Genomic DNA, 20,670 nt, shown 5'->3' on the forward strand with positions numbered 1-20,670 from the left:
AAGAGGTAATGTTTTGCCTCTATTGTACCGCAGCTAATGTATTCGAGCTCATTTTTTTGCACCTATTGTACCGCAGCTAATGTATAAGCTCATTATTTGCATCTATTGTACCGCAGCTAAAATTTAAGAGCTCGATTTTTGCATGTATTGTACCACAGCTAATGTCTAAGAGCTAATGTTGTGCATCTATTGTACCGCAGCTAATGTATAAGAGCTCATTATTTGCATCTATTGTACCGCAGCTAATATTTACGAGCTCGATTTTTTCATCTATTGCACCGCAGCTAATGTCTAAGAGCTAATGTTTTGCATCTATTGCACCGCAGCTAATGTCTAAGAGCTAATGTTTTGCATGTATAGTACCGCAGCTAATGTATACAAGCTGATTTTTTTGCACCTATTGTACCACAGCTAATGTATACGAGCTTTTTGTGCATGTATTGTACCGCAGCTAATGTTAAAGAGCTCATTTTTTGCATGTATTGTACCGCAGCTAATGTATACGAGCTCGTTTTGTGCATGTATTGTACCGCAGCTAATGTCAGAGGTAATGTTTTGCCTCTATTGTACCGCAGCTAATGTATTCGAGCTCATTTTTTTGCACCTATTGTACCGCAGCTAATGTATAAGCTCATTATTTGCATCTATTGTACCGCAGCTAATATTTAAGAGCTCGATTTTTGCATGTATTGTACCACAGCTAATGTCTAAGAGCTAATGTTGTGCATCTATTGTACCGCAGCTAATGTATAAGAGCTCATTATTTGCATCTATTGTACCGCAGCTAATATTTACGAGCTCGATTTTTTCATCTATTGCACCGCAGCTAATGTCTAAGAGCTAATGTTTTGCATCTATTGCACCGCAGCTAATGTCTAAGAGCTAATGTTTTGCATGTATAGTACCGCAGCTAATGTATACAAGCTGATTTTTTTGCACCTATTGTACCACAGCTAATGTATACGAGCTTTTTGTGCATGTATTGTACCGCAGCCAATGTTAAAGAGCTCATTTTTTGCATGTATTGTACCGCAGCTAATGTATACGAGCTCGTTTTGTGCATGTATTGTACCGCAGCTAATGTCAAAGAGGTAATGTTTTGCCTCTATTGTACCGCAGCTAATGTATTCGAGCTCATTTTTTTGCACCTATTGTACCGCAGCTAATGTATAAGCTCATTATTTGCATCTATTGTACCGCAGCTAATATTTAAGAGCTCGATTTTTGCATGTATTGTACCACAGCTAATGTCTAAGAGCTAATGTTGTGCATCTATTGTACCGCAGCTAATGTATAAGAGCTCATTATTTGCATCTATTGTACCGCAGCTAATATTTAAGAGCTCGATTTTTTTCCACCTATTGTACCGCAGCTAATGTATAAGACCTAATTTTTTGTATCCATTGTACCACAGCTAATGTATACGAGCTCTTTTTGTGCATGTATTGTACCGCAGCTAATGTATACGAGCTCCTTTTGTGCATGGATTGTACCGCAGTGAATGTTAGAGCTCATTTTTTGCATGTATCGTACCGCAGCTAATGTTAAAGAGCTCATTTTTTGCATGTATCGTACCGTAGCTAATGTTAAAGAGCTCATTTTTTGCATGTATCGTACCGCAGCTAATGTTAAAGAGCTCATTTTTTGCATGTATTGTACCGCAGCTAATGTATTCGAGCTCATTTTTTTGCACCTAATGTACCGCAGCTAATGTATAAGAGCTCATTATTTGCATCTATTGTACCACAGCTAATATTTAACAGCTTGATTTTTGCATGTATTGTACCACAGCTAATGTCTAAGAGCTAATGTTTTGCATCTATTGCACCGCAGCTAATGTCTAAGAGCTAATGTTTTGCATGTATAGTACCGCAGCTAATGTATACAAGCTGATTTTTTTGCACCTATTGTACCACAGCTAATGTATACGAGCTTTTTGTGCATGTATTGTACCGCAGCTAATGTTAAAGAGCTCATTTTTTGCATGTATTGTACCGCAGCTAATGTATACGAGCTCGTTTTGTGCATGTATTGTACTGCAGCTAATATTTAAGAGCTCAATTTTTTTCTACCTATTGTACCACAGCTAATGTATGAACTCTTTTTTTGTATCCATAGTACCGCAGCTAATGTATACGAGCTCTGTTTATGCATGTATTGTACCGCAGCTAATGTAAAAGAGCTCATTTTTTGCATGTATTGCACCGCAGCTAATGTATACGAGCTCATTTTTTTGCATGTATTGTACTGCAGCTAATGTCAAAGAGGTAAGGTTTTGCCTCTATTGTACCGCAGCTAATGTATTCGAGCTCATTTTTTTGCACCTAATGTACCGCAGCTAATGTATAAGAGCTCATTATTTGCATCTATTGTACCGCAGCTAATATTTAAGAGCTCGATTTTTGCATGTATTGTACCACAGCTAATGTCTAAGAGCTAATGTTGTGCATCTATTGTACCGCAGCTAATGTATAAGAGCTCATTATTTGCATCTATTGTACCGCAGCTATTATTTAAGAGCTCGATTTTTTTCCACCTATTGTACCGCAGCTAATGTCTAAGAGCTCTTTTTTTGGACCCATTGTACCACAGCTAATGTATACGAGCTTTTTGTGCATGTATTGTACCGCAGCTAATGTTAAAGAGCTCATTTTTTGCATGTATTGTACCGCAGCTAATGTATACGAGCTCGTTTTGTGCATGTATTGTACCGCAGCTAATGTCAGAGGTAATGTTTTGCCTCTATTGTACCGCAGCTAATGTATTCGAGCTCATTTTTTTGCACCTATTGTACCGCAGCTAATGTATAAGCTCATTATTTGCATCTATTGTACCGCAGCTAATATTTAAGAGCTCGATTTTTGCATGTATTGTACCACAGCTAATGTCTAAGAGCTAATGTTGTGCATCTATTGTACCGCAGCTAATGTATAAGAGCTCATTATTTGCATCTATTGTACCGCAGCTAATATTTACGAGCTCGATTTTTTCATCTATTGCACCGCAGCTAATGTCTAAGAGCTAATGTTTTGCATCTATTGCACCGCAGCTAATGTCTAAGAGCTAATGTTTTGCATGTATAGTACCGCAGCTAATGTATACAAGCTGATTTTTTTGCACCTATTGTACCACAGCTAATGTATACGAGCTTTTTGTGCATGTATTGTACCGCAGCCAATGTTAAAGAGCTCATTTTTTGCATGTATTGTACCGCAGCTAATGTATACGAGCTCGTTTTGTGCATGTATTGTACCGCAGCTAATGTCAAAGAGGTAATGTTTTGCCTCTATTGTACCGCAGCTAATGTATTCGAGCTCATTTTTTTGCACCTATTGTACCGCAGCTAATGTATAAGCTCATTATTTGCATCTATTGTACCGCAGCTAATATTTAAGAGCTCGATTTTTGCATGTATTGTACCACAGCTAATGTCTAAGAGCTAATGTTGTGCATCTATTGTACCGCAGCTAATGTATAAGAGCTCATTATTTGCATCTATTGTACCGCAGCTAATATTTAAGAGCTCGATTTTTTTCCACCTATTGTACCGCAGCTAATGTATAAGAGCTAATTTTTTGTATCCATTGTACCACAGCTAATGTATACGAGCTCTTTTTGTGCATGTATTGTACCGCAGCTAATGTATACGAGCTCCTTTTGTGCATGGATTGTACCGCAGTGAATGTTAGAGCTCATTTTTTGCATGTATCGTACCGCAGCTAATGTTAAAGAGCTCATTTTTTGCATGTATCGTACCGTAGCTAATGTTAAAGAGCTCATTTTTTGCATGTATCGTACCGCAGCTAATGTTAAAGAGCTCATTTTTTGCATGTATTGTACCGCAGCTAATGTATTCGAGCTCATTTTTTTGCACCTAATGTACCGCAGCTAATGTATAAGAGCTCATTATTTGCATCTATTGTACCACAGCTAATATTTAACAGCTTGATTTTTGCATGTATTGTACCACAGCTAATGTCTAAGAGCTAATGTTTTGCATCTATTGCACCGCAGCTAATGTCTAAGAGCTAATGTTTTGCATGTATAGTACCGCAGCTAATGTATACAAGCTGATTTTTTTGCACCTATTGTACCACAGCTAATGTATACGAGCTTTTTGTGCATGTATTGTACCGCAGCTAATGTTAAAGAGCTCATTTTTTGCATGTATTGTACCGCAGCTAATGTATACGAGCTCGTTTTGTGCATGTATTGTACTGCAGCTAATATTTAAGAGCTCAATTTTTTTCTACCTATTGTACCACAGCTAATGTATGAACTCTTTTTTTGTATCCATAGTACCGCAGCTAATGTATACGAGCTCTGTTTATGCATGTATTGTACCGCAGCTAATGTAAAAGAGCTCATTTTTTGCATGTATTGCACCGCAGCTAATGTATACGAGCTCATTTTTTTGCATGTATTGTACTGCAGCTAATGTCAAAGAGGTAAGGTTTTGCCTCTATTGTACCGCAGCTAATGTATTCGAGCTCATTTTTTTGCACCTAATGTACCGCAGCTAATGTATAAGAGCTCATTATTTGCATCTATTGTACCGCAGCTAATATTTAAGAGCTCGATTTTTGCATGTATTGTACCACAGCTAATGTCTAAGAGCTAATGTTGTGCATCTATTGTACCGCAGCTAATGTATAAGAGCTCATTATTTGCATCTATTGTACCGCAGCTATTATTTAAGAGCTCGATTTTTTTCCACCTATTGTACCGCAGCTAATGTCTAAGAGCTCTTTTTTTGGACCCATTGTACCACAGCTAATGTATACGAGCTCTTTTTGTGCATGTATTGTACCGCAGCTAATGTATACGAGCTCCTTTTGTGCATGGATTGTACCGCAGCTAATGTTAAAGAGCTCAATTTTTGCATGTATCGTACCGCAGCTAATGTTAAAGAGCTCATTTTTTGCATGTATCGTACCGTAGCTAATGTTAAAGAGCTCATTGTTTGCATGTATCGTACCGCAGCTAATGTATATGAGCTCATTTTTTTGCATGTATTGTACCGCAGCTAATGTCTAAGAGGTAATGTTTAGCATCTATTGTACCGCAGCTAATGTATTCGAGCTCATTTTTTTGCACCTAATGTACCGCAGCTAATGTATAAGAGCTCATTATTTGCATCTATTGTACCGCAGCTAATATTTAAGAGCTTGAATTTTGCATCTTTTGCACCGCAGCTAATGTCTAAGAGCTAATGTTTTGCATCATTTGTACCGCAGCTAATGTCTAAGAGCTAATGTTTTGCATGTATAGTACCGCAGCTAATGTATACGAGCTCCTTTTGTGCATGTATTGTACCGCAGCTAATGTTAAAGAGCTCATTATTTGCATCTATTGTACCGCAGCTAATGTATACGAGCTCATTTTGTGCATGTATTGTACCGCAGCTAATACTTAAGGGCTCGATTTTTTTCCACCTATTGTACTGCAGCTAATGTATGAGCTCTTTTTTTGTACCCATTGTACCACAGCTAATATATACGAGCTCTTTTTGTGCATGTATTGCACTGCAGCTAATGTTAAAGAGCTAATTATTTTTGCATCTATTGTACCGCAGCTAATGTACACGAGCTCATTTTTTGCATGTATTGTACCACAGCTAATCTATAGGAGCCCTTTTTTTTTCATGTATTATACCGCAGCTAATGTGTAAGAGCTAATTTTTTTTGCATCTATTGTACCGCAGCTAACGTACACGAGCTCATTTTTTGTATGTATTGTACCGCAGCTAATATATAGGAGCCCTTTTTTTCATGTATTGTACCGCAGCTAATGTGTAAGAGCTAATTTTTTTTGCATCTATTGTACCGCAGCTAATGTACAGGAGCTCATTTTGTGCATGTATTCTACCGCAGCTAATATTTAAGAGCTCGATTTTTTTCCACCTATTGTACCGCAGCTAATGTATAAGAGCTCATTATTTGCATCTATTGTACCGCAGCTAATATTTACGAGCTCGATTTTTTCATCTATTGCACCGAAGCTAATGTCTAAGAGCTCATGTTTTGCATCTATTGCACCGCAGCTAATGTCTAAGAGCTAATGTTTTGCATGTATAGTACCGCAGCTAATGTATTCGAGCTCATTTTTTTGCACCTAATGTACCGCAGCTAATGTATAAGAGCTCATTATTTGCATCTATTGTACCGCAGCTAATATTTAAGAGCTCGATTTTTGCATGTATTGTACCACAGCTAATGTGTAAGAGCTAATGTTGTGCATCTATTGTACCGAAGCTAATGTATAAGAGCTCATTATTTGCATCTATTGTACTGCAGCTAATATTTAAGAGCTTGATTTTTGAATCTGTTGCACCGCAGCTAATGTGTAAGAGCTAATGTTTTGCATCTATTGTACCTCAGCTAATGTATACAAGCTCTTTTTGTGCATGTATTGTACCGCAGCCAATGTGTAAAAGCTAATTTTTTTTGCATCTATTGTACCGCAGCTAATGTATACGAGCTCATTTTTGCATGTATTGTACCGCAGCAAATGTATGGGATCCCTTTTTTTTTCATGTATTGTACTGCAGCTAATGTGTAAGAGCTAATTTTTTTTGCATCTATTGTACCGCAGCTAATGTAAACGAGCTCATTTTTTGCATGTATTGTACCGCAGCTAATGTACACGAGCTCATTTTTTTGCATGTATTGTACCGCAGCTAATGTATAGGAGCCCTTTTTTTTTCATGTATTGTACCGCAGCCAATGTGTTAGAGCTAATTTTTTTTTGCATCTATTGTACCGCAGCTAATGTACACGAGCTCATTTTGTGCAATGTATTGTACCGCAGCTAATAATTGAGCTCAATTTTTTTCCACCTATTGTACCGCAGCTAATATATGAGCTCTTTTTTGTATCCATAGTACCACAGCTAATGTATACGAGCTCATTTTGTGCATGTATTGTACCGCAGCTAATATTTAAGAGCTCGATTTTTTTCCACCTAGTGTACCGCAGCTAACGTATAAGAGCTCTTTTTTTGTACCCATTGTACCACAGCTAATATATACGAGCTCTTTTTGTGCATGTATTGTACCGCAGCTAATGTACACGAGCTGTTTTTGTGCATGTATTGTACCGCAGCTAATAATTGAGCTCAATTTTTTTCCACCTATTGTACCGCAGCTAATGTCTGAGCTAATGTTTTGCATGTATTGTACCGCAGCAAATGTATACGAGCTGATTTTTTTCCACCTATTTTACCGCAGCTAATGTTAGAGAACAGGTTGAAGTTCTCAATAAAAACCATGTTGAAAGCCATGCATGTAGACTTTAGCCAGGTGTGCAGGGAGAGGATCCAGCTCAAGGTATTATTTCACAGGTGTCCGTTCGCTCGCTCGCTCCCTCCGCCGCCCTTCGCTCGCTCTTTCGCTGGCTTTCTCCGCCCTTCACTTGCTCGCTCGGTCCTGCCGCCCTTAGCTCGCTCTGCCGCCCTTTGCTCGCTCGCTCCGCGCCCTTCGCTCGCTCGCTCCGCCTGTGATCAGATAGCTTGAGCTGGATCCTCTCGCTGCACACCTGGCTACAGTCTACATGCATGGCTTTCAACATGGTTTTTAGTGAGAACTTCAACCTGTTCTGGGACCGCCTCTCACTTTGTAAAAGCGATGGGCTTCATCCCAACAAGTACTGTAGCCAAATGCTTTCCTCAATATCCAGTATGTGGTCCGCTGTGGATCGCAAGCATGACTTTCATAATCACTCGTCCACTCCGAAACCCTCCTCTCCCACTCCTTTCACATCCCAGGACCAAGTCTCACCATCCAGCCCTCTCCCCTGTTTTCTTTCCAACCAAATCGTCCCAGCTCTCTCACCTGTCCCACTTGGACGTACGGAAAGGCAGCTGGTTCCAAACTGCCCTACATGTCACTACATCCCTGTGATGGTCAATCAGACTGCAAACAGATGGAAAGCATCCAGGGGTTGGTATCGTCAGGGAGCGAACACCTGTCACCTGCGCCCGATGCCGCTCACTTCTCCTGGTCCACACCAAGCAGAGAGCAGATTTATGAAAGGGCGGACTGAGAAATAGTTGAAATGCTCCATCTATCTGTATGTTTTCCAGGGCAGCGATGAGGCTGAGATGTGGTGCTGGACACAGAACCTGCACAGAGAAAGGTGACTAAATCCACAGATTAAGCTGCAAGATCAGAAACAAAAAGAGCAAGAATAAGAGCTGAAATGAGCATTTACAGAGGACTGCTGTTAATCACTTGATCTCAGAGACAAACCAATTCCTCACAGGAAAAATAATGACTCATTGCTTCTGTCATGCCATTTAAAAAAGTGAGGGTTCAATTAAATATGAGCTCTTTTCTGTCTCAACATTTCAAAACTACTTTATTCATAAAAAGAACACTAGCTGGCACCTCATATTGAAACACAATGTCAACCACAAAGAAGGTCAACAATTTCACATTCTATTAACATGTTTGCAGATGTTTTTAGCATAAAACTTGTAAAAGTCTCACCTGTTCTATGTAGAAACAAGACACCCAAACTGAAGGAGATGCAAAAGCACCACAAATGAAAGCAGATGACACTTTTTCGCTGTACTGTCTGTTTGCTGTTGCTATGTCTGTTGGTGGTGTTCTTAAATCAGATGAGTTCATTTTGAATCTTTTCAGTCAGGTTTAATCACTTTCAGGGCATTCCCTGTGTCTTTGGAGTCATTTTACATCCATTTTGCATCTCTTTTTGGTTTCTTTTTCTCGTTTGCCGTTTTGTCGCGCTTTATAGTCGCTGGATTCACTTCAAAACAGTCCAACCATAAATTTCTATGCAAAAGGTATATTGATCCAAATGCTAGATGACATATTTTAGAGCCACATAAACAGTCGAGTGGTTCTGAAATAGTTCAACAAGACGATGGATTACTGTAGTTTCCAGATTATTGAGCGCACCTAAATATAAGCCGCACATGACTTTCAGCTGTCGGTGTCCACATTGTAACGTGAGATATTTACGCAGATTTTTTAAAAAACTTTTAATTAAGTAAATGCTTTTTTTCCCCGAACAGTGCCTGTAACATGGCAGTGAAATGCATTGAGTCAGTTCCGCTGCCGACTCCATCATTGATGCCAAGCTGACATGCAGCAGCTCTATTTCCTTTTTCATTTACGGGCACCAAAAAATATTGTTCCATGTCTGAAAAAAATCCAAAAATTCAGCAAAAAAAATCCCCCGAAATTATGAAAATTTGCAAAACCTTCAGGAAGAAAATTCCAATAATTCCTTTAAAGCTTCCCTTAAAACATCACCAGAACATCAGCTGGATCTGATAAAATACATCGGAACAAACTGAGACCATGTTGTCAAAATTAGTCACTCAGAAAACAATAAAACACGTTCAGTTCTCCGTCTTAACCGTCATTTCAGAGCACGTTAACCGCTGACAATATTAAATAAAAATGGAAGTAAAGGGGTCCGATCTGGTCAAAACAACGTATTTGTGAGTTGTGTCTTTCCAAAAACTGGCTGGTTTAGAAATGGCAATAAGATACTTTTAAAGACGTGGCAGAGGAAGACTAGAATACTTCCAGTACTGTACAGTCTGAGTGATTAAACTACGCAGGTAGTATTATATTTTTGTATTCCTTTTTTCATCCTTGTGAAGATGTTTATCAGACTGATCAGTGGCATGATGAGTCAGACTGTGGTCTCTAATTTTATCTCTGGATTCCATCGTTTCCTCTCACCCTTAATAAAAATATGTTTTTTAAAATTTAAATTAAATAGTGATGTCAGCGTTTTTCGGCGAGGCCTTCTTTATCTAGTGTCTTTATTTCACACACAGCCAGGTCCGGTCGGGACGAATCTGAGGACGAAACATCTGGAGACGGAAACTATCACCAGTTAAACTGATCACCAGTTAAACTGGAACAGTGGCACCAATAGATGATCAGTATCCCGTCATAAACTGTCGTCCACATGTCGGATCTGACTGTAAAACACACAAAAGTGAAACATAACATTCTATAGTTAATAAAGTATGGCACTGAAAATAACATCTGTGGTTAACAGAACAAATTCCAGCTCTCTCCAAATCAGAATCGGACTCATGATTGATCTTCTTAAACTGTTCTCCAGCAGAACGTCCTGACTCTCATTATAGAACAACGTGGAGCTCCATGATTTCTGCATGGGGTTTCCACTCTTAAAGATAATGAAATTGGAAAAGGGCTCGAGGACAGCCATTCCAGATGTGTTCACGGTCCAGACCAACTCTAAACTGTTCTTTCTCGGTGACTTCCGGTGTTGCTACAAAATAAAACAGCCGTATTTTGTATTTCGGGTTTAAAAAGCTAGAGCAAAAATCCAAAACTGTGGATTTTCCATTAGTTAAATAATACATTTCTACATTTAGGTTTTGAAAACGGAAAAACAAAAAACATCGTGGTTTATTGGTTGTTAGATTTTATTTTGAAACGGAAAAACGAATGAGCGAACCATACACGGATTAAGGCGTTTTTCCTTTTCATGATCAAAAATCGATACACGAAATTTTAATAATGCTTTTATTTTCATTTTATATTTAGAATAGCAAAAAATAAAATCAGTAAGAGACAGAAACGAAAAAAGGTCAGTTTTTTCATTTCCTGAGACCGGAAATAGTCATCAGCAAGTGTAGAGCCAAACGACAATAAGATTCTCAGAGGGCGGAGCCAGAGAGCAGTGATTGGTCAGACTGAGAGTCAGAGAGCGGTGATTGGTCAGACTGACTGCGCGCCAGAGAGCAGTGATTGGTCAGACCATAGCGGATCTCGTCTTCTAGCTGTATTTATAGTCAGCATGTCTGGTAGCATTTCTGGCTGCTGTTGACCTTGTTTTTGGAGTAAAACACGGTAAGAAGATAAATACTTCTAATCAGTAGCGTTGTTTTGTTGTACGTTAAGTCAGCGACTTGTGAAGAGTTGTGTTTTGCCGTGTTTGAGCAGTTGGTCCGGACACGTTAGCTAGCTAAGCGGCTAAGTTAGCTAGCGGGCTAATTAACGCAGGTGGCTAACTTACCGCTGAACACCTGTGTTAGTTGCTGCAGCAGCTGTACGTCATTATTAGAATGAACTTCTCAATCTGTATTTCTCTGCTGTGCATTTTAGCTTTTAAAAAAGTTATTTTACTTTAAGGTTAACTGAAACCCGTTCAGCTGCACTGAAGTTTACCATTCCGAGCCGATTTACACGTAGAAACTTTGTTCAGGAAGATTTCTCAGTAGCTCAGAGGACAGGCTGCTTTTTACACAACCTTGTAAGAGAATGTCAATGCTTTCAGCAGAACTTAGAAACACAACACTTCCTAAACAGATATTTTGAGGCTGTGAGGTTGAACGTTTGAGAGTATATCAGTGTGTTTGTTTGTGGTCTTTCTGTTTCTAGGTGGAAGCTGAATTAGTGAGGATGACTCCTGCTCCTGTCATCTCTAAGCTCCTCACACATCTTTACCTGCACATGAGGAAAATCACTCCTGTAGAATGCAGGTATGTTTGTCATTATTATAAAAAGATGTTGCCTGGTGACCTGTCAGAAACCCATCATACAGAGTCAGCCAAAATAATGTTTACACACATCAGGAAAAGGAAAAATTGCATAAATATTTCAGTACCAAATTTATTCAGACATCAGGAGATTAATAAAAGTTATATTTGGCCTCTACAATTGCAAGAGGTGCTCAAAGTGGTGCCACTGGCTTCCAGACATTTCTGTTGTGTTGTAGACATCACTTGTTGATGCTCCATTCATGAGGGTAGCGCCATCTGTTGGGAAAACATTGTACAACAGGACACAGAGTTATCGTGATTTGATCAAACTTAGAAAGAGGAATCTATGTATAGAAGTACTTATACAAATGAAATATTTATAAAAGTTTTTCTTTTCCTGATGTGTGTGTACATTATTTTGGCTGACTGACTCTGTGAACTTAATGAGAACAAAACTGTCATTTAATTGTTGCTCTGAAAGCTTCTTTAGTGAAAACTGGCTGGTGTTCTGCTTTGAAACAAACTGCTGTTGAGGTCTGTGGTTAGGTTTAACCCCACAGTTTCTGAATGAACTGATAGTTGTTTTTTTTTTTTCCTGATCAATGTGGAAGTTATAATTGATGGTAACATTTACTGATCATATAATCAGCATGACAATATAACAGTCTAACATTCTGACCACCTGACTAATACTGTGTTGGTCCCTTTATGCTGCTAAAACTCCTCTGACCCAGTGGTTCATCAGAACCTCTGGGGATGTCCTGTGGATTCTGTGGATCCTGTGGGTTGCAGGGTGGGTCCTACCTAGACCAGGCTGATCCTGGACCATCCCACAGATGCTCCATCAGATGTGGATGTGGGGAGTGTGGAACCCAGGTGAACAGCTTAGCTCTGTCGTGTTCCTCGGACCACTCCTGAGCAGTTTTAATTTGTCCTGCTGAGGGTGGCAGCTGGCATCAAGGACTGCTGTTGCCATGGAGACTAGGGGGTTGTTTGTCCTGCAGTGTTTAGGTGGTGGTACATGTCAAACATCCACATGAACGTCAAGGTTTCCCATAAACTGGACTATATCATTACCACCCCAAACCATAAAATTTGCACAGACATTCTTGCACTACACATCTTTGCACTTTTAAACTTTATTTTTATTTTTTCTGTTAAGCCACTTTATCCTCATCTCTCACCCTTGCATATATTGTAAATATTATTACTATTGTTCTATTATTATTTTATTCTTATCACTATGTCTACGGTTACATAAGCTGCTGTAGCAATGTAAATTTCCCCTGGCGTGGGGAGAAATAAAGAACTTTATCTTTATCTTATCTTTAGAACATTGCATTAGAACAAGATGACGGATGCTGTTCTCTTCAGCTGTCAGTGGTCAGAATGTTGTGGCTGATCAGTGGATCTGTCTGCCTTTACTCTGACATCCAGAGTTAACCCTTCGCATCTCAAAATTAATATCCGCATACCACCATCGGACCGAATATTCGGATATTCGGGTCCAGCCCTAGCAACAGGTTGAAGTTTCATGGAGAAAAGTAAGCAATGAAATTTTTGTCAAACTTTTCAGAGAATAACTGAAAACATACTTTATTGTGGTATATCGTGATATATATCGTTATTGTGATATAAAATAATACATATCGTGATATATGATTTTTTTTTTCCATATTGCCCAGCACTACACAACGGGGAAATTTACAGTGTAACAGCAGCAAATAGAACAGTTAGAATTAAAAGGAGAGCAGCACAGAATGCACACAGTGCATAGATATAAATATTTTCTTCTTCTAGAAGAAAAAATACAACATTTACAGTAAAATTCTTATGAAATTGCACAGCATCATTATTTGCATTTTTGCACAGTTTGTAGGTGGGTGAACTGAGCTACTGGGAGCTTGATTGCAAAGTCTGACTGCAGCATGAAGGAAGGACCTGCAATATCTCTCCTTTAGACACCGCGGGTGAAGCAGTCTATCACTGAAGGAGCTGCCCAGTGATGATACTGTTTCCTGCAGGGGGTGGGACGTGTCCTCCATGATAGACAACAACTTTGTCATCATCCTCCTGTCTGCCACCACCTCCACAGGATCCAGGGGACAGCCCAGGACAGACCTTTTTATTTTATTTTATTTTTTTTTTACCAGTTTGTTTAGTCTCTTCCTGTCTGCAGCCGTGATGCTGCTGCTCCAGCAGACCACTCCATACATGATGGCTGATACCACCACAGAATCATAGAAGGTCCTCAGAAGGGCTGCCTGCACCCTGAAGGACCTCAGTTTTCTGAGCAGGTGGAGTCTGCTCTGACCTTTCCTATAAAGTGCGTTTATTGTCATTGTACATGAAATTATCTGCAAACCAGCAAAGTGCATCAGTCTGAGGTATCTAAAAATAAGTAAAGAAAAATGCTTCTAAAGCCAATAATAAACAGAATATTTTGAGGGAATATTCTAAAAAGGAAAGAAAAGCTCCATTCTCACTCCTCTCAGGATAAACCGTCATTAAAATTGACTTTAAATTTAGCTTCAACATGAGATAAAAACAATTACTTTCATTACTGATGTCAAGTTTTAATAAAGTTCATCCTACTTTTATAAAATGATGAAAGTGAATAAATTGTGTTTCTGTGATCTGTGTTTGATTTCTGTCTTTTCTCCTGTCATCCAGATGTTCAGAGGGAGATGATGCCACATCTGGTCCAGCTGATGGAAGGTCTTGAAGTTCTCTGACTGGCCTGGACTGAAGATGGTCGTCTCACTGGATTTAAGGTTCAGATGCTCAGTAACAAACTCCACCAATGAGCCAACAGGGAAGCTTTAGGTTTATTAAATGTTGCTATGAAGGTTTCGCTGTTTTTCTTTGTGAATGCAATGAGCTCCAACTGAAAGTTGAATTAGAACTTAGAAGTAAATCCTTCCATCTGAAAGGATTTAGTTGCATTAATAACCTCATAACATTCTAATTTTTATTCCAGTCTTGGTTGGAAATAGAATCTCTGTATTGATTCAGGTAAAAACTGAACTTCACAGCATGTTGGAGCAAAACAACCAGATGAAAACTGTGATGGTGTTGGATTGTCAGACCGTAATGTTGCAGCTCAAAGCAGCTTTTCTATCGCAGTTCATTCTGACATTCAGCTATGAATCAACACAGCAGATGGTGATCCATGCTGTGGAAGTCTCACATCTCCTGATTTAATGGAGCTGCTTTGCACTTTTTACACTGTTTATTCACCAACACTTTATTTAATAAAAGTCCCATCTAGTTTTTATGAGGAATGTGATGTTTTAATTTCTCTGTGAATAACTGCAGTCTAATGCAACAGCTGGAGTTGTAACATCTGTCCTGATATTGATCATGAAGTATTGATCAGAATACTTATGGTCAGCAGTCATCCCTGAAGTTTTACATTAAAATCTTTACTTGTGTTGTGAACTTTGGTAAGAAGCAGAAACGTTAGCGTTGCCATGGATACATGAGTGTTAAATTCTGTCCATGTTTCCATTTTGGGAAATTCAGTCCAGCAGATGAGTTTGTTTTTAGTGCCGGCTACCATTCAGTCTGAGATATTAAGAGTAAATAAATGTGCATAATGTGGAAATGAACAGATTTTATTTTTATTTTTTCCTACAGCTGCTGCATGTAAAGTTCCAAAATGTGGAGGAATTTAGTCTCACAATCACAGACAATATATATTATCTGAAAATCAAGTTATTGTTGTTTATCAGCACAATACAGAAAGATTCATGTTAGAAATATTCCAGTTAAGACTCTAGAATATCATGATTTATGTAAATTTACCTCAATAATATGAATGTTCAGGTTAAGATTGTACAGTGATATTTATTATGGAAGTTCAGCTGATTAAAGTTTATGAGTCTGCACTACAATATTATTATTTAAATTTACATCATTATTATAATATTTAGGGTCAGACCCTACAGTATTGAGATTAAGAAATCAAATATTCTGTAAAATGTAAATACACTGAACTCATTTGGATATATTTTAGTGAGACTCTACAATATTATTTGACACAAATCTATCTAAATCAAAATTGTAATCATTTTTACTCCAAACATTTACTGGACTGATTTAAATATTAAAATCACTCCTTTCTAATCCTCTGCTGTCTGTTCAAACCTGAGGCCTTAAATAGAAACACACAAGTATCTGATTGAAGGAACTTCTGCAGAGTCCTGGTTCCAGAACATGATGATAGAATTATAGACAAACTTGAACAAAAGCTGCCTGAAAGTTTACAGGTTTTTATGTTAGATTTCTTCAGTAATTTAATGAGAGTTTTCAGCAAAAATCAAGTGTTCATTTGATGAACTTCATTTCCTAAAACATCCAGAATTGGAGCTCATATCTTTGGCAGCTGTAAAGTTTCTGCTCCTTCAAAGCTCACAACACAATGAATGAATTCCTTAAACACTCTCAATGCTGGAGAGCGTTTGTGATGCTGAAGCAGTGACCAGTTTTTCTGTTTCTTCTCTGGAGATGCACAATGAGGGACGTCTGCAGCGACTGAGAAAGAGTCTCACCACATCCTGACATGAGGAAAAAGACTTTATTGAAGACTACAATGAGAAAAACTATCAGACAGCAGACGGCTGCATTCAAGGTGAGCTCTGAACATTTGATCTGGAACAGGAATTCAATAACGGCAGCATGAGCTTCATTTCAGTCTGTAGCTGCTGAATTCATGGATGAATCATCTGGTACTAGAGAGGAAGACCATCCAACATCCATGTCAGCTGATGGAGGTCCAAGAGTCTCACCCAACAAACAACCTACAGAGTGAAGACCTCCAATCTGATTGGACGGCCTCCTATTCAGCCACGTGTGAACAAATGCCTCTAAGTTGATTTGTTTTCTAAAATAAATCTAGTTTGAGTCCTAATCTATGCCTGTGTGTTTGCTTCTTTACACTGCTGTTAACAGTTTAGGCTGTTAGATTGTTCCAGATAAGGCAAGTACAAGATTCTTCAGAGCCGTTCTACCACGAGCCTGACAGGAAGAACTCCAACAGCGACTGAATGTTCCTGTGGTTCCCTCAAGGCTACAGGAGGAGCCCTACGAGGACGAACCGGTCCACCTGATGGCGGCCAGTCGCTGCGGTTCAAAGCCAACACCGACTACGTGGACTTCTACTGGACCACACGGAGGCCTTCAAACCGGACCAACAAGTTCAGCGACTCTCCGACTCGTGGGTCTGAGGACGCCGCCGAGCCTCGGTCCAGCCGGCCGCCTGTCTGTGGGTGTTTGAATGCTGAGAGGTTTGTGGATCCATGTGAACGTGTCTGTATTAAAACAGCAGCTTTTGACTCACTAATGCCGGGAAAAACCAAGAGCTCCTTTATTTGTGACTTCCACTAAAAAAACTGATGAAAATAAGTTTGCCAGGGTTCTGACTGATAACAGATTATTAAATAATGAAAATAATCATTTAAATATTCCTTTAAACAATCCTTTTAGGTCTACACTTCCTTTACACTGATTTCGTGGTATATGTACAAGTATTTTGGGTGGAATATACCATTAAGCCCAATGTTCAAGGGTTCTTCTGGGAATATACCATTTAACCAACCTTTTAGGTAAATGTTCCAGGATATTGGGTAGAATATACAGACCTGATCAAAATCTTAAGACCAGTTGAAAAATAGCTAGAATTTACCTTTTGCACATTTGGATCTTAATGAGATTTTAAGTAGAGCTACAATATGCAAAAGCAAGAAGGGAGAGTGAGACAAAAAGCACTTTGAAAAAGTAATTTATTGAAAACAACAAGTAAACTGAAATAGGCTGTTTATCAGCTGATAAAAAGTTTAAGACCATCGCTCCAAAAATTACAAAAAACTCTCCAAACCAGACCAAAAAATGTTCTCAGTAGGACTCAGTAATGAGTAGCTCCACCGTTCTTGTTAATCACTTCAAAAATTCGTTTGGGCATGCTTGATGCGAGTGTTTCCAGGAGGCTGGTGGGAACATTGCTCCAAGTGGTGAAGATGGCTTCACGAAGGGCATCAACTGTCTGGAACTGATGGCCATTTTTATAAACTTCCCTTGCCATCCATCCCCAAATGTTCTCTATGGGATTTAAATCAGGGGAACATGTGGGATGGTCCAAAAGAGTGATGTTATTCTCCCTGAAGAAGTCCTTGGTCAAGCGAGCATTGTGAACTGCAGCATTGTCCTGTTAAAAAACCCAGCTGTTACCACACAGACGAGGGCCCTCAGTCATGAGGGATGCCCGCTGCAACATCTGCACGTAACCAGCCGCCGTTTGACGACCTGCACCACCTGAAGCTCCAGTGTTCCACTGAATGAAAAAGCACCCAGATCATGATGGACCCCCCTCCACTGTGCCGGGTAGAAAACATCTCAGGTGGGATCTCCTTGTCATGCCAGTAACGTTGGAAGCCATCTGGACCGTCAAGGTTAAATTTTTTCTCATCAGAGAATAAAACTTTTTTCCACCTTTCACTGTCACATGTTTGATGCTCCCTGGCAAAGTCTAAACGGGCAGTTTTGTGGCGTTGTAGGAGACGAGGTCTTTGAATTCGTTTTTTGTTTTTGAAACCCTTTTCCTGCAGATGCCGTCTGATGGTTATTGCGCTGCAGTCGGCACCAGTAAGGGCCTTAATTTGGGTCGAGAACCGCCCTGTGTCTTGACGGACAGCCAATCGGATCCTCCGGCTCAGCGCAGGTGTAATTTTTTTGGGTCTACCACTTGACTTTTTTGTTCCATAATGCTCAGGATCTTTCAAAAAAATTTAGAATGACTGTCTTACTACATCCAACCTCAGCAGCAACGACACGCTGCGAGAGGCCTTGCTTATGCAGCTCTACGATCCGACCACGTTCAAGAAGAGAAAGCTTCTTAGCTTTAGCCATCAGGAGGGCATGACCGTGTGAATGCCTGACAGAAGATGAGAATTTTGAGCAGATTTGGGCTTTTATAGCCTGTGGTCTTAAACTTTTGATCAGCTGATAAACAGCCTATTTCAGTTTACTTCTTGTTTTCAATAAATTACTTTTTCAAAGTGCTTTTTGTCTCACTCCCCCTTCTTGCTTTTGCATATTGTAGCTCTACTTAAAACCTCATTAAGATCCAAATGTGCAAAAGGTAAATTCTAGCTATTTTTCAACGGTCTTAAGATTTTGATCAGGTCTGTACCATCAGATAAACCTTTAAGGTCTACATTGGAAGATTTTAGAGTAGAATATTACTCCAAACCATCCTTTAGGTCTACATTTAAGGTGGAATACTCCTTTACACCAAGAATTTTTGGTCTACATTGAAAGATTTTAGGTGGAATATTCCTTTGAATGAACTTTTTAAGTTTATGTTCAAGGATATTGGGTGGAATATACTATCAGACCAACCTCCAAGGTCTACAGTAGTGAATTTTAGGTGGAATATACCATTAAACTCACCTTTTAGGTCTACATTGGAGGATTTTAGGTGGAATTTTCTTCCAAACTGTCTTTTAGTCTACATTTAAGGATGTTTAGGATGGTATATTCTTCCAAACCAACTTCTCAGGTATACATTTCAGGTGGAATATTCCTCCATACTAACTTTTTTGGTCGACATTGAAGGATTTTTTCTAAACCACCCTTTCGGGTCTATATTTGAGGTTTTAGGTGGAATATTCCTTTTAACCAGCCCCTCGGGTCTCTTTGAGGATTTTGGATGGAATACTCGCTTAAAGCAACATTTTAGGTGCATGTCCAAGGATTTTTGGTGGAATGTTCCTTTAAGGTGGATGTGTGAGGACCTTGTAGGTGGAATACTTCCTGAAACCAACCTTTTAGGTCAACATTCAAAGATTTAAGGTGGAATATTCCTTTAAACCAACCTAAATTTCATGTTGTGATCATTATCAAGTGAGAAACCTCAATCCAGACTCCTCATAATGACGTTTGAGATTTATGCTGCTGTTACTTGTTTAGTCCAGACTAAATAACAGAAATCCACAACTGTAATTTTATTTCAGGACTCGGTTATTAAATATCAAAACAATCCATGTGACTCTAAAAACTCAACAGCTTTACAAACTCTAAGATTAAACTCTCCACAAGGATGCAGAATAAGTTGGACTTCTACATGAGAGCTTTAATTATTCTTCATCTACTTCCTGAAAAGTTTAGTCAATAAAAAAGACAAAAACTAATATTTTCAGCTGAACTAAAGACAGACTTTGTGATTTTTCTGCTCACATGTTGTGTTGTAAACTTCCTCTTTCAAATAAATAGCCTCCTAACCCCCTGGAAACCAGCGTTTGTCCTGTTTTTGTGTTGCTCCTCGGCGACCCTAGACAGCCGGGTCCTAATGTTTTTTGAGCAACACACCATAATATGACGTTTTTACAATGATGGTTCTACTATGGAACCAGTTTGACATGTTCAGGTGTTCTTTATGTGAAAACTCAGAGATTTCAGTTATCAGAAGGTGGTTTTCATCTTTCTTTGTTAACTTTCTTCTTCAACTTTAAATTAAATTTCCTTCACTAAGCCAGCCCTCTGGACTTCCAGGAAGCTGTGTTCCTATTGGCTGTCCAGGTGGCTGCTTGGTGTTATCAGGAACACCTGAGCAGCTTGGTGTTATCAGGAACACCTGAGCAGCTCAGTGTCTTCCTGCTTTATGTGGCTGCAAACATTTCCTCTGTTTCTCTTCACCACTGAAGCGGGTTTGGCTCCGTTGCTTTCCTTGTATTTCCTTTTGGTTCGTGCATTTAATCCGTTGAAAGCGTATGTTAAAAGGATAATTATTTAATTTTTAAATTAAATAAAAATTATTTAATTTAATTAAATAATTAATTATTTAATTAAATTAAATTAATTGAATTAAATAAATTATTTAAGGCGTTGGCTTGCAGCTTCCAGCAGTAAAATTGTCTTTAATGTGTTTCTTGGTGTGTTTTAGGGCTTTGTACTGGATAGTTGTCTTGGTAAATGTGGTTCTTTAGCCACAGTTAGCACATGGTGCTAATGTGTGCAGTAATTAGTGGATTTGGTGCAGCTGAGCTGTGTCTTTATCTTGGCTGTAGTGAGTCTTTAGAGGTTTTTGGTCAGACACATTCTGTATTCTTGTTTGTGAAGCAACGTTGGTTGTCCAGAAGGTAAGAGTTCCTGTCCTGATTCTCTGTTCTCAGAGGTTCT

The 20,670-nt window shown here is 39.0% G+C and overlaps 1 long non-coding RNA gene across 2 annotated transcripts; it reads left to right on the forward strand.

Annotated features, from left to right (window-relative positions):
• Nucleotides 1-10,800: 10,800 nt before the first annotated feature.
• Nucleotides 10,801-16,224, forward strand: LOC129350466 (uncharacterized). 2 transcript variants are annotated; one of them, XR_008603878.1, is made up of 4 exons: nucleotides 10,801-10,861; nucleotides 11,393-11,493; nucleotides 12,228-12,369; nucleotides 14,167-16,224. It is a non-coding gene; the product is annotated as an uncharacterized LOC129350466 (long non-coding RNA). The 2 variants fall into 2 exon arrangements; XR_008603877.1 differs by lacking the exon at nucleotides 12,228-12,369.
• Nucleotides 16,225-20,670: the final 4,446 nt, after the last annotated feature.

Source organism: Amphiprion ocellaris, chromosome 14 (assembly GCF_022539595.1).
Source record: "Amphiprion ocellaris isolate individual 3 ecotype Okinawa chromosome 14, ASM2253959v1, whole genome shotgun sequence".
Taxonomy (NCBI): Eukaryota; Metazoa; Chordata; class Actinopteri; family Pomacentridae; genus Amphiprion; species Amphiprion ocellaris.